At 52.4% G+C, this 19,105-nt stretch overlaps 1 protein-coding gene across 1 annotated transcript in view; it reads right to left on the minus strand.

The window, feature by feature from the left end:
• The window catches only part of LOC133346752 (multiple epidermal growth factor-like domains protein 11), a 104,913-nt gene extending 86,364 nt beyond the window's left edge, over positions 1–18,549 (minus strand). The window contains 1 exon segment of the mRNA XM_061558603.1: positions 17,416–18,549. The gene's annotated coding sequence lies outside the window, so the exon portion shown is untranslated.
• Positions 18,550–19,105: the final 556 nt, after the last annotated feature.

Below are 19,105 nucleotides of genomic sequence, written 5' to 3' on the forward strand. Positions count from 1 at the left end.
AGACAACATAAATATAACTAAAATAATTAATGAAGTGTCGTGTTTCGATTATGCTGATGTCGTGCTGTGCTATGATGTCGTTGTGTTTTGATGATGGTGATGTGTCGATGATGATGATGACGACGATGAAGTGTTGTGTTTAAACATCAACAACATCAACAACATCAACAACAACATCAACAACATCAACAACATCAACAACATCAACAACATCAACAACATCAGCACGTAGAACAATAGCACCACTGACCTTTACCCAGGAAAGACTCGGTCTCAAGACGATGTGTTCACGAGGGTCATACTTCAGATGTTTACCTCTTTACCGATCACTGTTCACCATGAATATCAATCTTGTAACACCAACATTAATTATAATGCCATTTCATCTTCCATGCCAATGTCGCCGTTACATTGCAGGAGGGTGATAGACGTCAGCGGCTTGCGGAGGGCTTTATCAGCAGCGGATAGATCACGGCGCATGATGATCATGATGATGTTACTGATCCACTAAATCTCAATTCGCATCTTCAGGAGGGTCCTGCATCGGTAGGCGAGGTCAATGCACTATTAATACTATGGTCATTGTTTGTCATCATATTACTGTTTCAACAACAACAACAGTATTGATTGCACCGTAATTCATTCAGGAAAGCATCACTCGCTCTCGAGAAGGAATATCGTGGCTGTCATGCATTGGGGATGTTTGGCTATTACCCATCACTGGACGTCACGTTCTGAATAATAACGATGATTACCACCACCACTACCACCACCACCAACAACAACAACAGCAGCAGCCGCCACTCGCCACTCAGTGGCGGCGACATCACCACGGCGCTCGTGCCAGGCCATGTGCATGTTGAGGCCACGTGAAGTGACGAAGGGCTCGCTGACAGGAGGTCACGGGACAGATCCAGCTGCCATGGGTTGACTGACTGAGATGACTGGCAGATGCGCCACCTTATGCCCCCTGCTGTGCCACCACAACCACCACTGCAACCACCACTGCAACCTCGCGATAACGCGCAAAGACAAAGACCCCCGTATAGCCTTAACTGACTGTCGGGCAAGTGCTGTTAGCGAGCACCTATGAAGACCGGCACGGCACACGACGGGGTGGGTGGCCAGCACCACGCTCGACCGCCTTTGCCTTCCCAGTGGCGATGTTTACACACCGCGCCAGGTACTCAGTTGAGACTGAGTCGACCTAGGGGATGCCTAGGACCAGTTCAGATAATCATTACTGGTGTTGGCCTGTGCAGCGGGAATCTTGGGTCGCCGGGTTCGTAGCACAGCGCGCTAACCGCTACACCACCACTTCCCCCCACACACACATCCACACCTGTTGTTGTTGTTGTTGCTGTTGTTGTTGTAGAATCAAGTGAAGAATCCCTGTGGACCCCCTGTGGCTCTCACTCCGTGGGCTGTGTAGGGGGGGGGAGCAGGGGAGGGGTGGAAGTCTCCAGTCATCGACGCGGCGTCTCAACTGCTGTCTGTGATGCTGGCGCGGAGCTCCGCAGGACAAATTGAAACATTTTCTCGGAAAATGATGCGGTGGAGTTCTTGTGGAGAGACCCCCCGCCCCCCCCTCCCCCCCCGTTCGTTTTGTTTGTTGTGTTGAGTTTCGTTGTTTTTTTTTCTAAATATTTCCCATCGTGTTGTTTCACAAAGCGTGCGTTTCACTCCGTAAACGGATGGGGATAATCGCATTACAGCTGTCGTCGTGTTTGATGCGTTCCAGCAACGCGCGCCTAACCCCTGGCGCCTGTACCGTAAAGCGTTGCAAATCAACCACCATCCAATATACCAGCAGCAGCAGCAGCAGCGCACGCGTGTGGTGCGTTCTCCGTGACCGTGCCGGTCCCTCACAGAACACGTGCGCGTGCGTGTGCGTGTTTGTGCGTGCGTGTGTGTGCAAATGAGTACCTGGTGCAGTGTGTAAACATCGCCACTGGGGAGACAAAGGCCGGCGGGCGTGGTGTTGGCCACACACCACCTCGTTTGCCTGTGCCAACCTTCACAGGTGCTGCTCGTTAACAGCACTTTCCCAAACAGTCTGGTAAGGCTAAACGGGGGGTCTTTGTCTTTGTGTGTGCAAACGCCGTATTCATTATATAAACGCTCATATGTGTGTCTACGCGTTTGTTGTAGTGGGGAGCGGTGGTGTAGTGGTTAGCGCGCTGTGCTACGAACCCGGCGAACCGAGTTCGATTGCCACGCACACACGCACACGCGCACACGCACATACGCACACACAAACACACAAACACACACACACACACGCACACACACGAACACGCACACACACGCACACACACACGCGCGCACACACACGCGCACACACGCACGCACACACGCACGCACGCACGCACACGCGCACACCCACACGCACACGCACACACGCACACAAAGATCCCCCGTATAGCCTTAACAGACTGTAGGGGCAAGTGCTGTTAGCGAGCACCTATGAAGGCCGGAACGGTACACGAGGGGGGTGGGTGGCCAGCACCACGCCCGACCGCCTTTGTCTCCCTAGCGGCGATGTTTACACACCGCACCAGGTACTCATTTGAGGCTGAGTCGACCTAGGGGAGGCCCAGGACCGGTTCAGATAATCGTCACTGGTGTTTGCCTTGAGCGGGAATCGAACCCGGGTCGCCAAGTTCGTAGTGCAGCGCGCTAACCGCTACACTACACACGCGCACACAAACACACGCGCACACACCCACACACACGCACACACAAACACACGCGCACACACGCACGTGTTTCCAAACACTAGCAGACCACGGTATTGGTCCAGAGCCGCTGGGGGTGCAGAGCTCAGCGCAGCGTCGAGTGGCTCCTCGTCTGCCCCCCCCCCCTCGATCCATCCTCCTCACGTGCGGCCCGCAGCCCTCACGCATCATCACTGCGCGTATATTATTGATACTCGTGCTACTACTATTATTATTATTGCACGTCTTATTCCCGGCTGTATTGATGCCGCATGTATTAATGCCGCATGTATTAATGCAGCATGTATTATATCCCTGCGCGCATAATTCCTGTGCCTATCGTTGTTGCACGTGTTATTTCACGCAGCCTGACTCACCACCGCGTGTGCATGCACGTGTCATTGTTGCATGCAATTGAGGTGCACGTATGTTTGCTACGTGCATGATTGCTGAGTTGCAGCAATGCTGCATGTATTTTTGCACATGCTATTGTTGTTAGTATTATTTTACTTTACTTACCAATCACTGCGTGACATGCATGCATGCATTATTACCGTACGTATACGTTCTGCATGTATTATCGTTGCGTGTATTCTTGCTGTATGTATTATTTCACGTCGCCATACTCATCAGAGCGTGCATGTACGATTGCATTTATTCATGCTCCGTGTAATAGCACTGCATGTACTGTTATTATCTGGCTTAGAACACGAAGCCTCTCTCGTTCTTGCTGGCACCTATTGTTATCACATTAATTCACATGTAACATTAATCGCTACTCTCCTTTGAGTAGGAAATCACTTACTCTATAACTTTACTCTGATCAGTAACAGTGGCGGTCCTAGGGAAATACTACCCCCCCCCCCGCACCTGTCATAGAAATGTGGAATTTCCACAACTGACTAAAATCCGCCAATGAACAGGATCCAAATTAGTATGACTTTAAACTGACTTTTAACCACCGCAGCCATTCGTTAGTTGCATCGGCAGTTGGCGACAGAATCAGCAAAGTCATCAGCATCATCAGCAAAGTAATCAGCATCATCAGTAGGAGCATCAGCAAAGTAATCAGCATCACCAGCAGTAGTAGCATCAGCAAAGTAATCAGCATCATCAGCAGTAGTAGCATCAGCAAAGTAATCAGCATCATCAGCAGTAGTAGCATCAGCAAAGTAATCAGAATCGTCAGCAGTAGTAGCATCAGCAAAGTAATCAGAATCATCAGCAGTAGTAGCATCAGCAAAGTAATCAGCATCATCAGCAGTAGTAGCATCAGCAAAGTAATCAGAATCGTCAGCAGCAGTAGCATCAGCAAAGTAATCAGCATCATCAGCAGTAGTAGCATCAGCAAAGTAATCAGCATCATCAGCAGTAGTAGCATCAGCAAAGTAATCAGCATCATCAGCAGTAGTAGCATCAGCAAAGTCATCGGCGGCATCAGCAGTAGTAGCATCAGCAAAGTAATCAGAATCGTCAGCAGCAGTAGCATCAGCAAAGTAATCAGCATCATCAGCAGTAGTAGCATCAGCAAAGTAATCATCATCATCAGCAGTAGTAGCATCAGCAAAGTCATCGGCGGCATCAGCAGTAGTAGCATCAGCAAAGTCATCAGCATCACCAGCAGTAGTAGCATCAGCAAAGGAATCAGCATCATCAGCAGTAGTAGCATCAGCAAAGTAATCAGCATCATCAGCAGTAGTAGCATCAGCAAAGTCATCGGCGGTATCAGCAGTAGTAGCATCAGCAAAGTCATCAGCATCACCAGCAGTAGTAGCATCAGCAAAGGAATCAGCATCATCAGCAGTAGTAGCATCAGCAAAGTCATCGGTGGCATCAGCAGCATCGCAAAGCCGAGTGCAATTCTCTGCATCGTTATTAACTGAGACAAAGGAGCGGTGGTGCAGTGGTTAGCGCACCGCGCTATAAAACCTGGTTACCTGAGTTCGATTCCTAACCATAATCGACGAAGCCTTAAATGAGGACTTGCTGTGCTGTGTAAGCACTAACATCTTACGCACGCGCCGGTCCCATCGCTCCATCTCCCCGGCCGGACGTTCCCGGGAACGCGTTCCACTACTTTGGCTGCCGTTCCGTCATTAGTCTCAACCATCATCCATCGCGGCTCCCCAGGCCCGCGCGCTCTCTTTGCCCGCCACTTGGAATGATGCCACTGACCTGCCACTGCACTCCGTCAATTACAAACACGACTCAAGGGTCTAGGCGCAGCCCTGCACTTGCCCGCTCACCCCACTGCCGCGGGAATTGCCTTCACCCAAAGCGTCTCTGGAGAAAGCCGATTTGGCGGCGGTATTTGGCCTATTTATTCCACGCTGGCCGATACGCCTTGCAAGACGCCTCTGAATTACACACCATACAATAGATATACACGTGTATTAGTTGTATACATTTCTTGAGACAATGCAACTCGCGATGTTTCTCTGGCATCAGTGTCTGCACGCGGCTGGCTCGTGTGGAATTTGATGTTGTGTGTGTGCGTGTTGTGTGTGTGTTGTGTGTGTGTGTTGTGTGTGTGTTGTGTTTTGTTTGTGTTTTTTGCGCACACGCCAGCATCATTTCCATTTGCGGTCCGAGCAAGGTCACGGTGGAGGTAGCAAGGGGGTGGTTGGGGGGGGGACTAATCACTCACAATTAATTCCGTTTGCTCGTCCCACGTCCCACCACCCCCCCCCCCCCCTGGGCCCTCGCTTTTCACGAGCGGTGCCGGGCTCGGACCCGAGGCCTCCACTGCCCGTGACACTCGTGACAAACACGCGCCGTCCCAGCCAGAGTCTCCGAGACTCGATCATCTCATTAATGATCTGCCACGGAGACCGCACTCATTCCGCTGAGTTTAGGGATTCTCTCTGGCATGGAGGGGGGAGAGGGGCAAAGGGCCGACAGGGCTAGGGGCTGGGAAGCGGGGGGGGGGGGAAGAGGGTGGGGGCAGATAGATGAGGTGGGGTGGTGGAGGGTAGGGAGGCAAGGGGGAACGATACTGAATGCACAGTCTACACTAAACACGGCTCAAGTGCCGGCAGATTGATGAATTGGAGCCGCTACTGCTTAGCTTTGCATATGGGGGGGGGGTGAGGGGGTGTGTTGTGTGTGTGAAGCGGCCTCAATAGGTGCTCGCTAACAGCACCGAACATACACAGGGGTCTCCGTCATGCGCGTGTCGCGTGAAACCAAGGCGGAGGTGTGTGCGCTGCTCGTCAGCGTCTGTTGAGGCCCGCGCGGTGCACGAGGAGGTTTTCAGTTTCAGTTTCATTTATTCGGTAGAGCCCTGTGAGCCATTCGGCTCTTGAATCGGGTGTAACCGCAACAAACAAAAATATGAACAAGAAACATCTTAAAGTGACTACGCGCAAACAGAAAAATCCAGGAAAAAACAGCAAAGTCTTCCAGAAAATTCTAGATTTGAATAAAAAGCACCGCATATCAATGATGTGTGCAAACATCCCAGTGGGATGCAAGGAGGTGGTGTGGCCACATGCCACTTGGCGCCGCGTTTTGTCTTAATACGGCCACACCAGGTACACATCTCAGACCGAGTCGACTTAGGAGAGGCCCAAGATCGGTTCTGAGATCACTCCCCGCTGATGTTAGCCGTGCCATGGAATCGAACTCAGGTTTGCATGGTTCGTAGCGCAGTGCAGCGACACGTGTTCTAATCTCCTATCTACACATCTAGACGGTGTGTCCTGGGAATGGATCTGCCCAACATCCTGATGGTCCTTAATGATCGTGAAAAGAGGGTCAGGGACCTTGAAGGGATGAAGAATAACCCAAATTCCCGGCCGCTAGATCGTATCGTAGGCCTTGATCAGGTCACTAAGCCAAAGATGTAGGTCCTGTGGAAATTCCCTACACCTCTGTTAGAGCAGACAAAGAATATTGTGGAGCCCCAACCACATTGGGGCTCCGCAAGCCTCTCGTCAGCGCGCTGCCTGGTGAGGGGCAATACTGAATAATCCTTTGCCAGGATCGTTGCCGGCCTCACACCGAGGAGGGAGATGCCCCGGTTCATTGTCACAATCAGTGCGTAGCCACTTCTCTAAAAGGGAGACGCACCGAGCCCATCCTTCCACACTTGGGGAACCCGTCCTGTGGTCCAGGCGGTTGCAACGATGTTATTTAAAGGCAGCCTGCACTCGATCTCCACCCTCACTCACTCACTCACCAACTCACTTGAAAGATCATCCCTCCCCGACGTCACAATACACAGAGTGCTCCACGTAGACTTACACGAAACAATCGCACCCACACACTGCATCTCCGATTAGCACGGTTAGCTACGTACGGTGCAAACGAAATTCAACAAACACGTGTACACAGCGAGGCCGGACGGACACGGTTAGATTTGACACAAGCCACGACGATTCACCCTTTCACCGAATTCGTCGGGAATTCGCCCGATATCGTTACATCTCGGGAGCAGAGCTTTGGAAAGGGGTATCATCCAGCAGTTTATTGACGACCGGGCTGTCTGTGTGTATACATACAAGATATAGATTTAGCTGTAATGTCGTTCGTGTTGGTGGTGGTTTGTCGGGGGAGAGTGGTCGGGCGGGCTGGAGGGAAAGGGTGGCTCGCCCTTACCACGTCTGCAAACACAAGAACTCTGCTCACGTCTTCCTGGATGAATGTCCCGACAGGACAGAGCGATCAACCATCCACGTAGGACCCCCCCCCCCACCCCGCCCGTCAACCCCCCAGCTCCGCCCCGCCCCCCTCCACCCCCCACACTCAAAGGAGGCCCACGGGCCTCCCTGGAAATTGGTAGAAACAGCGACGAGAAAATAAACCGCAGGCTGAATTCTTGCTTTCGCTCTCTCGCCGCGTCGTCTTCCACCCCCACCCCCCTCGTGCCTCGCAGCCTCACGGGTCGCGGGCAGATTTCAATCACGGCCGCGACGCGTGCGGTCCTCCCCTCCGCAGCGGGGGCGGGAGGCGAAGGCTGCTGCTCTGTCCATGGTTGCCCGTTCCATTTGCATCTCTGTGTGTGGGTTTATGTGTGTATGTGTGTGTGTATGTGTGTATGTGTGTATGTGTGTGTGGAGGAGGCTCGTGAAGGACGCTACTGGGCAGTTTTAGGCAGTCGCCCTCCAACAACAACGGAGGGCGGAGGAACGACGCTCACAACAACGAGCGGAGCGCCGGGTGGCTAAAGCACAGCAAGTTGGCACAGTAGGGGGCACAGGTGTTGCATCAGCCAGTCATCTCGGTCATCTCGGTCAGTCGACCCGTGGCACATGTGTCTGCCCCTTGACCTCCTGCCAGCGGGCGTTCGACACTTCACATGGCCTCAAGGTGCACATGGCCTGGCACAAGCGTCGTGGTGACATCATCGCCACTTAGTGGCGAATGGCGGTTGTTGTTGTATGTGTGTGTGTATGTGTGTGTATAACAACTACAGGGGCATCTCACTCCTCAGTGTGCCGGGAAAGGTCCTGGCAAGGATTATTCAACATCGCCTTGCCAGGCACGCTGAGGAGAGGCTTGCGGAGCCCCAATGCGGTTTCAGGAAAGGGCGGTCCTGCACAGATGCCATATTTTCTGTCCGTCTGCAACAGCAGAGGTGTAGGGAATTCCAACAAGACCTACATCTCTGCTTTATTGACCTGGTCAAGGCCTATGTCACCATCAGTAGACCTGGGCTCTGGGTTGTTCTTCGTGCTTTCGGAGTCCCTGACCCTCTGCTCACAATCATTAAGGACCTTCATGACCGTGAGCGGGCCCGGGTAAAACTACGTGGCCGGGAGTCAGAGCCTTTCCCTGTACACCTTGGGGTGCGACAGGGATGTCCTCTGGCTCCCACATTATTTAACATCTATTTTGACCACGTAGTTTGTGAAGCCTTCAATAGCTGTACCGGGGGAATTTCCATTTGGTACAGATATAATGGGAGGCTGATCGATGCCCGGGTGCGATCAAGGGATGGCTCCCTTCCTCTTCATATGCACATTCTTTTTGTTAAGGCGCTCTTCCACCTCCAACCCAGCTTATATATAAGCTCCTAGCTTGGTAGTGTCTCATTCTTCACCTGAAGACGGCTGCTTGCGTTGTAGCCGAAACGTCGTGAGAATTATTTTATTATGTTTTATTTTTATTATTTTATTACTTCCCTTCTACGTGACTTTACCGAAAGAACCAAGAGGATGGCTCCCTATTGGTCAACCGCGTTATGTATGCCGATGGTTTGGTAATAGCTGCTCATTCAGAGGAGGAGTTGGAGACGCTGCTGCTGAGACTGGAGCGTGCCACTAAGAGATGGGGCCTTACCATCAGCCCCACCAAAACTAAGCACCTGCCTGGGTATTTTGTACGATCGGATACTCGAAGTTCGATTCCCACTCACGGCCAACACCAGTGACGATTATCTGAACCGGTCCTGGGCCTCCCCTAGGTTGACTCAGCCTAAAACGAGTAGCTGGTGCGGTGTGTAAACATCGCCACTGGGGAGACAAAGGCGGCCGAGTTTAATGCTGGCCACCCACCCCCTCGTGTGCCGTTCCAGCCTTCACAGTGTGTTGAGGCTATACGGGGGATCTTTGTCTAATGTTATATAATACATACGCTACGATGTTAAGTAAGCGATACAAAGCAGTAATTATATTAAACAAATACCATTCATTACATGGTCAATCCACTAATGGATGAAGGCCTCCCCACGCCGTGTAGGTGTGGGGGTTCACCATATTTCACCACGCTGGTCAGTGCGGGTTTTGTTGAAATGGGAGGGAGGCAGTGGGGAGTGGAGGGAGCTGACAGCACGGGGGTGTCAGCGCTGAGTTCAACTCCCGGTCGGCATCTCGCAGGGAGATTCCCCATCGCGCGGTGTTCCCAACATTCCCAACTCCGCCTCCCGTGTGGCAGGACCACGCCGACCAAGCTCGCCCCCCGATTATTATATTAGTATTGTCTTAGTATTATCTTAGTATTATCTTCTTATTATCTTAGTATTATCTTAGTATATCTTAGCATGATCTTAGTATTATCTTAGTATTATCTTAGCATTATCTTAGCATTATCTTAGCATTATCTTAGTATTATCTTAGCATTATCTTAGTATTATCTTAGTATTATCTTAGTATTATCTTAGTATTATCTTAGCATTATCTTAGTATTATCTTAGCATTATCTTAGTATTATCTTAGCATTATCTTAGCATTATCTTAGTATTATCTTAGCATTATCTTAGTATTATCTTAGTATTATTTAGTATTATTTTAGTATTATCTTAGCATTATCTTAGCATTATCTTAGTATTATCTTAGTATTATCTTAGTATTATCTTAGCATTATCTTAGTATTATATTACTATTATATTACTATTATCTTAGTATTATCTTCCCGAGGCCACGTGAGACCGGCCGCGTGCAGCGCCCCGGTCTGCGGTGGCAGCGAAGCGCGCGCGCATCCCTCGAGTTGTGCCTCGAGTCGCACGCTGAGACACACCACCAGACAATTTGCCTCCTTCGCATATTTGTCCACATATCTAGTTAACATATATATATATTTCTCTAACACATCCCATCAGCCGCATCCCATCTCCTGGGAGTGCATGCCATCAACGGCGTGTGCTCCACGCAAACACACTCGGAACCGGTTTCAACGACGCCGCGTTTCGCATCGGCAGTCAGCCTCGCTCGATCCCACGCTGGTAAGCTGCCAGATGCTTCTAGTCACGGGGCCTCCCTCTCTGTGGAGTCGTTGTGCGTGGTTGAGACGAATGTCACCTGCGCACGATCTGACATCCGCCACCGCCTCCAGCTGATCGTTGCTCTCAGCAAAGACAAAGACCCCCCGTATAGCCTCCACGGAGTGTTGGGGCGAGTGCTGCTAGCGAGCGCCTTTGAAGGAACTCACAGCATCTACCCATCACAGTGCACGCACGACTCTCTCGCCCTGTATCTGGGTATTTCCTGAACCAGGTTGATCCCCAGAAACGTTGATATCTTTCACTCATATCGGTGAACGTGCATACCACCTTTTATCACTAATTTCATCACCAGCCACCATTTATCCACTGCTGGATGAAGGCGTCCCCTGGTCATCATCATACTCCTACACTCACACACACATCTACTCCTACACACTCACTCATCTACCCCTACACTGACAAACACACATACCCCGACACTCACACACACACATCTACCCCTACGCTCACACGCACTCCCCCTATACAACACAAATAACCCTGCACTCACACACCCACACACATCTACCCCTACACTACACACAACATACCCATACACTCACCAAAACACACACACACACATACCCCTACACTCAACAACAAACACAATCTCAACACATCCACACCCCACACACTACACACACACCACACGTACCCCAACAGTCACACACCCACACACACCCCTACACTAATACTAACGTGCCGCACACACGCACTCTCTGTATGTACACACACACACTTACTCTAAATTCACACAAACCCCAGCAGACACACTCAGGCTGGCTGCATGGGAACACCTTGACCCCATCTGTGACCGCTCGCCCCTCCAAATCCCCCTCTCAATCCGCGATGAAAAGCGAGTCCCAGTTGGTGCCCCTCTTCAGCCACCCACAAGGAGGCGGGGGAGGAGGGTTAGGGGGCACCATCCCCCCCCCCCCTCATGACGTTAACTCGTTAGAGGCAACCGAGTGGTGCACCCGTAAAGAGAAGTTTTGTCCAAATTAAAGATCGCGCGCCTAACGAGGAGTTAATGACGCCGGCTTGGACGGGGACGTCAGCACGCGAGGCGCGATTTGTTTTTGTTTTCATTCGCCGCTCTCCTCGCCTCTCTCCCAATTATTTCCTGATCCCAGGGGGGAAGGGGGGGTGAGGAGTTGTGGAGACGATCGTCAAGCCACCAAAGGCGCCACGCGTGGTCAGGAAAAGGAGCGCTTGATGAGAGAGGAGGTGCATTGAGTCGAGTTGATGGAGCCACTTTCGAAAAATATTTTGTTTATACAAAATGTATTTCCAATCGTTCTCTCGGCATCGTGTGTGTGTGATTGTGACATCATGACTGCAATCAGCACCACAAGAACAATAATTACCACCACAAGCGCATCCACCGCCACCACTGCAACTGTTAACACCTCCACCACAACTCACCAATTATGCACACAACCCTCACCGCAAACACCGCTGTGACCACCACTGTCATCGCTCGCCTTGCCGACATCTCGACTCAACAACAACAACCACCATTAACAGAAAAGCCGCTCACCAATTCTCAATACCACCATCACCAGCATCATCGTCATCACCAAAGACAAAAATCCTCCGTGCAGCCTTGACAGGTTTTTTTGGTGCAAGTGCCGTTAGCGAGTAGCACCTATGAAGGTCGGCACAATTAGCTCGCCAATTAGCTCGAGACCACCATCACCAGCACTCACCAACTCTCAACAACGCTGCCACTCACTACCACCACAACCACCACCCATCATCACCACCACCACACCAAAACCAATGCTGTCATCACAGCCACCGTCACAGCCGCGAGCGTCACCACCACTAGGGGCCCGCAACCGTCTCCTCTTTAACCACGCCAGCAAGGAGGCGACCGCTCATTTAAGGTCGAATCGACCTAGGGGACGCCCACACCATGCTCGAGACACCCAAATCCCACAGGTGTACGAGTCGTGAAATCCGCATCGCAGAAATATGCGGCAGCCACACACACACACAGCGCGCGAGAGAGAGAGAGAGAGGGGGGTGGCGCGCGTGTTTATCACGGCTGCCGCAGATGTCCAAAGCAGCGGCTGCGCGCTTGAGTGGCCACGGGCACGTGCCGCGAATGGTACGCGACGCGTTCACATGATCGCGTTTAGACGATCCCGGGGGGGCGACCTCCCAATCGCGAGCTATCGCGACCCCAATTCGTGATAGCTTCGTTCACGGGGTTTTGGAGGGCGGAGGGGGGGGGGGAGTTCGAGGGGAGGAAAGCAGAGGGGGGCGAGGTGGGGGGGGGGGGCAGCTCCCATCAGTTCCCGCACGCAGCTACCCCCCCCCCCCGCCTTGTGTTTTTGATTTCCACCACCTACAATCAACATCGAGTTGCCGCCCCGGGCCCTCGCTTCATTCTTCACGATCACCGCGTCACCAGGAGTGCGCCCAATCTCGCCACACTCGGGACCTTGGAGCAGGCCACGGCTACAGCGCCTCCTCGCCGGTCACACCAAGGTCATGGGGCGTCTCAGCGGCCTCGCCTCTCCACTGCTATGCAGATCCACCAAGCCTCACCAAACTCCTCCACACTCCTCCACACTCCACCAAACTCCATCACACTTCATCATACTCCACTAAACTCCATCACACTCCACCACACTCCACCAAACTCTACCACATTCCACCAAACTCCACCCTTATGGTTTTCCTAGCTGCGAGATCGATTAGGTCTACTTGCAAAACCGGTCCCGGTGGATGCAGCAGCAATATTTCTGCGCTAAATCTCGGAAGCTAAATGAGGGCTCTGACCCTGATTACTCCTGTGATGAGAACCCCCCTGAGAATAACCAGGCGTTGTCGGCTTGGGCCGCGATCTGGCTACAAGAAGAAAAAAGCACGTGCAGCATATTGATCATTGCATCCATCTGTGCAGAGCTTTGAAGAGGTTGCGACTCGTGCGTGTCACGGGGTTCATTCCGGAAGTGGTGGCATTCCTATTGACCAGAACGTTCCCAACGTAGCAGGGCCCTTCTGAAAATGAGCCTTTTAGAATTAATGAGGTTCTCATGGGTAAATAAAGGGCATTGTTAATTCATTATTATTAATACCAAATCATTATCAGCACGCGCGACCATCCCCGTTCCAATTAATCAACTCCAACCGCCAGCACGTGTCACCTGCAATTGGACAAAATGTTATCCTCCTCCCCCATACTACCCATCCCCTCGCCTCCCCCCCCTACTCCCTGCCCCTCCTCCTCCCCCTCGCCATCCTCATATTGATGCTGCGAGCTGCCACCCATTGAACTAAATTGAATGGAATTGGATGTGAGTGCAGCGGCGAACAATCCGCGCGCCGTGGTGTCCTGCAGAGACGCGAGGCAAAGCCTGATTAAGTCGTGCGGGCTTCAGCGGATACTTTTGGGGGAGGGGGGGCAGGGAGACAAAGAAGGTGGCAGGGGGGGGGGAAGAGGTCCTTTAAATTTGGTGGATTTAGAGTAAAAGCGGGGGTGTTGCAGATGGCACTGTGAAACTATGGGTGTGTAGGGGGGGGGCACAGTATTAATCATGCAAGACTCCTTTTCAGAAGGGGCAATTCTCTCAAATGCAGGATTCATTTTTCATGGAATATTTTGCTAAGCAACCCAACCTACCCCCCCCCCTCCTCCTCCAAGCCCGTCCAATCGCCCCCTGCGCCTACGTGAACCACCAACCCCTGCTCCCGAAGCGCTGGGTCACTGGCACGCTCCAGCGCGCCCGTTAATTGGAGGTCACTCACACAAAGAGGGATTGCGGCTTTTGAACCATTGGCTCAGAGATGTCACTTACATCGGTACCCCCCATGGTGGCGAATGCTTCCGACGATTTCCTTGAACAATATTACCTCCAAATGACAAAACTGTACGATAGCAATGTTCCCTGTAGTAGTTCTTTATAAAACAAAAACAAATAGTGTACCTGTAGTATTGGTTTTGAAAGAGAATATGGTTTCGTAATAAAGTAAAGCTCGCCATACGAAACGTCTACGGGGTATCGGAATCACACATGAAGTGTGCGTCTATGCAAACAGAAAATAAATACACAGTTGTCTTTGTGCCCGTCGTGGATATTGGCAGCATTTACCATCCTAGATGGTACTGACTTCTCTAGGACTCGCGGCGTTGAACGGCACTGATTTAAATGTCAACCTCAGTGGAATCTCAGGCAGGGTGAGTGGATGTCTACGCAGCGGTGGAGGAAGCGCCTACAGCTCTGCACTACTAATCCGGCCACCTGAGTTCGATTCTCGTCCGTGGGGCTCACGCCATTGGCGACGAGCGATATCCGGAACCGGTCCTGGACCTCGCTTAGGTCGACTCAGCCTTCACTGAGTAGCAAATACCTTGCGTAAACATCACCCATTACGACTAACCCGCACTGACCAGGAATGGTGAAGTATGGTCGAAATAACCCCGACGTGTAAATTAGTCATCACCAACCGTGGTCAATCCACTGCTGGATGAAGGCCTCCCCAAGCCGCCACCATCTTTCACGACCTTGCGACGGAACAATTCCACCCAGCGCATGCACTGATTCCATCGCTCCGTCTCTTTAGGTGGAACGTCATATCGGGCGCGTTCAAATTACCGTGGCTTATTCGTGAATTATTAAGTAGCAACAACAAAAGACACGCGACCAACGGGCACCGCGGTGGTCCTTCTTATACTTGGAGGGAGATTCGACCCAAGAATCTCAACGGCTCTTACCTTGGAGCTGCCCGCCTCGCCTGGGTTTGCTCGTGGCTGTATCAATGGCACGAGAAGTGTGGGCGCCACGGTAGCGAGATGTTAACGACCTCGCCTGGTATACAGGAGTTCGTGGGTTCGATCCCCAACCCTGACGCCTGCTGCCGTAAATTTGGAGTTTGCGTCTCTCTCCGTGGTCGCGTGGATTTTTCTCCGGGTCATCCGGTTTCGCCCTCCACATTTCGAATCAACATCACGCGTTTAGAGAGTTCGGCTGCTATAATTTCGCACGTGATAAGCCACTTTGTTCAGCTATCATTTGTTGCCCAGGTCCCTTCTTAAATAGAGCTAAATAGCTCAATGGGCCTTACCTGGTAGAATGAAAAAGCATAGTTTATTGTTGAGTTGAGATGTGACAGCACGCGGACTCTAATCACAGGCGCAGTTTTCTATCGAGGCTTTGCCCGACCGTGTGAGTCGAGGATATTCGCGGCGCATTAATAACCATCACGAAGAGCGCTGCGCGGATTTCTAGCAAGAAAAAACACCATTGGTAAAGAGCTCATCGTAAACAGGCGGGAGACCAATTACACACACGCGCGCGTTACACAAAAGACAAAGACCCCCCCCCCCCCCCCACGTATAGCCTTAACAGAGTTTTGGGGCAAGTGCTGTTAGCGAGTAGCGCCTATGAAGGCGCCTGGCAAGGCGCATGGGGGGGATTACAGGTGGTCAACACCACGCCCGGCCGCCTTAGTCTCTCCAGTGGCGATGTTTACACAGTACGCCAGGTACTCATTTGAGGCTGAGCCGACCTAGGGGAGGTCCAGGACCGGTTCAGATAATCGTCACTGGTGTTGGCCGTGAGCAGAAATCGAACACGGGTCTCCGGGTTCATAGTGCAGCGCGCTAACACTACACTACTGCTCCCCACTGATTCACACACACACAGAGACGCACACACTCGTACACACACACACACGAGCCCACTAACACACACTCACACGTGCACGTCGCATAAAGGAGAGCGGAGGCATTTTGAATAATGGTCATACGAAGCGATTTCTCTCGCCGCTTCACACAGCCCTGCGTGCTCATAACGAATAGGCCGATAAATAATGAAAGCCGCGCGCGATCCTGTGAGCGTACACACACACAGAGAGCTTCTCGCACAACAGCTACGAGATCTCCGTTTAGCCCTACTTGCAGATGGTGTGGCGAGTGCTGTAAGCGAGCACCTGTTAAGGCCAGAATTACGCATGAGAAAGGCAGTGTGGGTTGACACACAGACAAAGATCCCCCATGTAGCCTCGAACAGACTGTTGTTAGCGAGCACGAATTAAAGGCCGCAACGGCACACATGAGATGGTGGCGTGGCCAGTAACTACGCCCGGCCGCCTTTGTCTCCCCAGTGGTAATGTTTATCACACACGGCACCAGGTGCTCATTTGAGGCTGAGTCAACCTAGAAGAGGCCCAGGACCGGCTCAGATAATCGTCACTGGCGTTGGCCGTGAGCGGGAGTCGAACTCTGTTCGCCGGGCTCGTAGCGCAGCGCTACCGCTCCCCATATATAGACACACACACACGCTTGTACGCATAGAGCATACACACACACGTGCAAACACAACACAACGCGTACACACATGCATAGATGTAAACATATACACACATACAATACACGGAGTACATATTAAGGCAACCCGCAACTGCACACACGACACACAAATCCCCCCCACACACACATACAATCCTACGTACATAGGCACGTACGTTCACACTAACACAACTACGCGCATAATGACATACACACACGAACTTGTACACGTGCCTTCACAACACACACACACAACGACACGTACGTGCTATCTCTCACACAACACGCATGTACACACATTCACGTACATACAGGCACACCAAGACAAATATCCCCCATATAGCTTTAACAGACTGTTGGGGCAAGTGCTGTTCGCGAGCACTTATGAAGGCCAACAAATACACACATACACAAAGATGTCCCTCAAAGCCTGCATAAGCTGGGTGGGCAAGTGCTGTGTTAGCCAGCCCACGTCGATTGACGGGCAAGCCTGACACGTGGCGCGATTCCCCTCCAACTGCACGCGCGCGCCCACCGCGTCTCGCGAATGAACGAACGCCTGGCACTCACCCCTCACCCACGCTCACCCCACTCACCTCACCCCCAACCTTCCATCCACCCGCCCCCTACCAACACTCTACGCTCACCCGCGCGTCCTCCACCCATACGCGCGCGCGCCCGTGAATTGCGCTCACCTGGCGATGGGGGCCTCCGTCGTCTCCGCTCACCTCGTCCCGCTCACCTCGTCCCTCTCACCTCCTCCGTGAAGTTCGGACACCGCTTCAGGAGCCGCTTCGCGGAATTGAGTTCTTTGCACGCGATGGGCTCACGGTGTACTAATTGTCTTGATGATGACGACGACGACGATGATTATTAGTGGTCTGATTGCAGTAATTAAATAGCCGCTGAGAGAGCGCCTTTGGCAGGGAGACTCGGGCAGAGCACGGAGATTCGCTGTCTCACCTTGAATCACGTTAATGAACTATCGCAGCCTGTCAATCGATTCCGCCGTCCGTCGACTTGCCTCCATATACAGCCGCGTGTCTGTCTACTGAGACACACACACACATATATGTCCAGCGAGCAATCTCAATGTCGACCTGTCTATTCGAGCGGTCTGTCCCAGTTGTTGTTTTAGGTCTCTTCCCATACACCCCGTGTGCTTTTCTTTCTATCTACGTCGATGTACAATTTGTGGAAGTAACTGTCCATGCAAATATATGTTTGTCCACGTATCCATATATCTGGCCTTGTATGTGTATATGCATCTCGATAACTGGAAAATCATCTATATAGCTTTGTGTGTGTAGACATAACTATTGCTCTCTCTGTATGTCCATCTGTCTGTATATCCATCCATGTGTCTGTCTATTTGTCTATCTGTGTGTCTGGTTGTCTATCTGCGTGCCTGGTTGTCTATCTGCGTGCCTGGTTGTCTATCTGCGTGCCAGGTTGTCTATCTGTGTGTCTGGTTGTCTGTCTGGAATGCGATGGACACCCACGCTGAGAAGAGGAACCCTCATCATCAAACTGCACTTGGCGCTGCGCTCCTTCCGATGGCGCCGCGAGTGTAGGAACAGGCGGCGTGGAGAGAGCGGGGAGAGAGCGTGGGAGAGGAAATCAGAGCGATCGGGATAGCGAGAGAGAGACTGAGAGAGACTGAGAGAGCGACAGAGGAAGAATGATTAAGAGCAAGAGAGCGGGGGGCTAGAGAAGAGGGAGATGGAGAGAGCGGCAGGGAGAGACTGAGAGACGGCGAGAGAGAGTGCCGGGACGTGTTGCCACGGAGGTTGGGAGAGGGGTCGAGAATTGAGAGGGACCTGGGGGGAGGGGAGGGGAGAAGGAGACGAGGGGAGGGGGTGAGGGAGGCGGCGGAGGTGGGGGCGGAGATGTGAGCGCGAGGGTTAAGTGTGGGGACCTGGGAAGGGATCTGGGAGAAAGGAGGAGGAGGGGTGGGTGAATGAAGTGGGGGGTGGGGGTGGAGGGGGGATGAAGCGGATCAGGTCCACTGCCGCCCGTTGCTCGCTCGGATTCGCGTCACTGCCTCACGTCCAATCGACGGGGACGGGGAGCGTTGTGGGGGGCGGTGGGTGGGGGGGCAGATGTAGGAAGGGGGATAGCTTCGGGGGGGAGGGAGCAAGGAGGGGGAGGGGTGGCTGTGGGCTTGAGCGGCTCACTGCTCCGTCGCTCGTTCACCAAACCCACGTAACCCCGCGAATTTCAAGGGAAGTTCATCCCGCCCTCCCCCCCACACACACAGAGCCAGTCCCTCTTGCACATTCCTTCTCAAACCCTAACCTCGACCGCAATCCCTAACTCCACCAAGGCAATGTGGAATTTCCACCACTGATTCAGTGGCGCCGATGTAGACGAACGGCAGCAACA

Source organism: Lethenteron reissneri, chromosome 24 (assembly GCF_015708825.2).
Source record: "Lethenteron reissneri isolate LAM-NWPU_2019-01 chromosome 24, ASM1570882v1, whole genome shotgun sequence".
Taxonomy (NCBI): Eukaryota; Metazoa; Chordata; class Hyperoartia; order Petromyzontiformes; family Petromyzontidae; genus Lethenteron; species Lethenteron reissneri.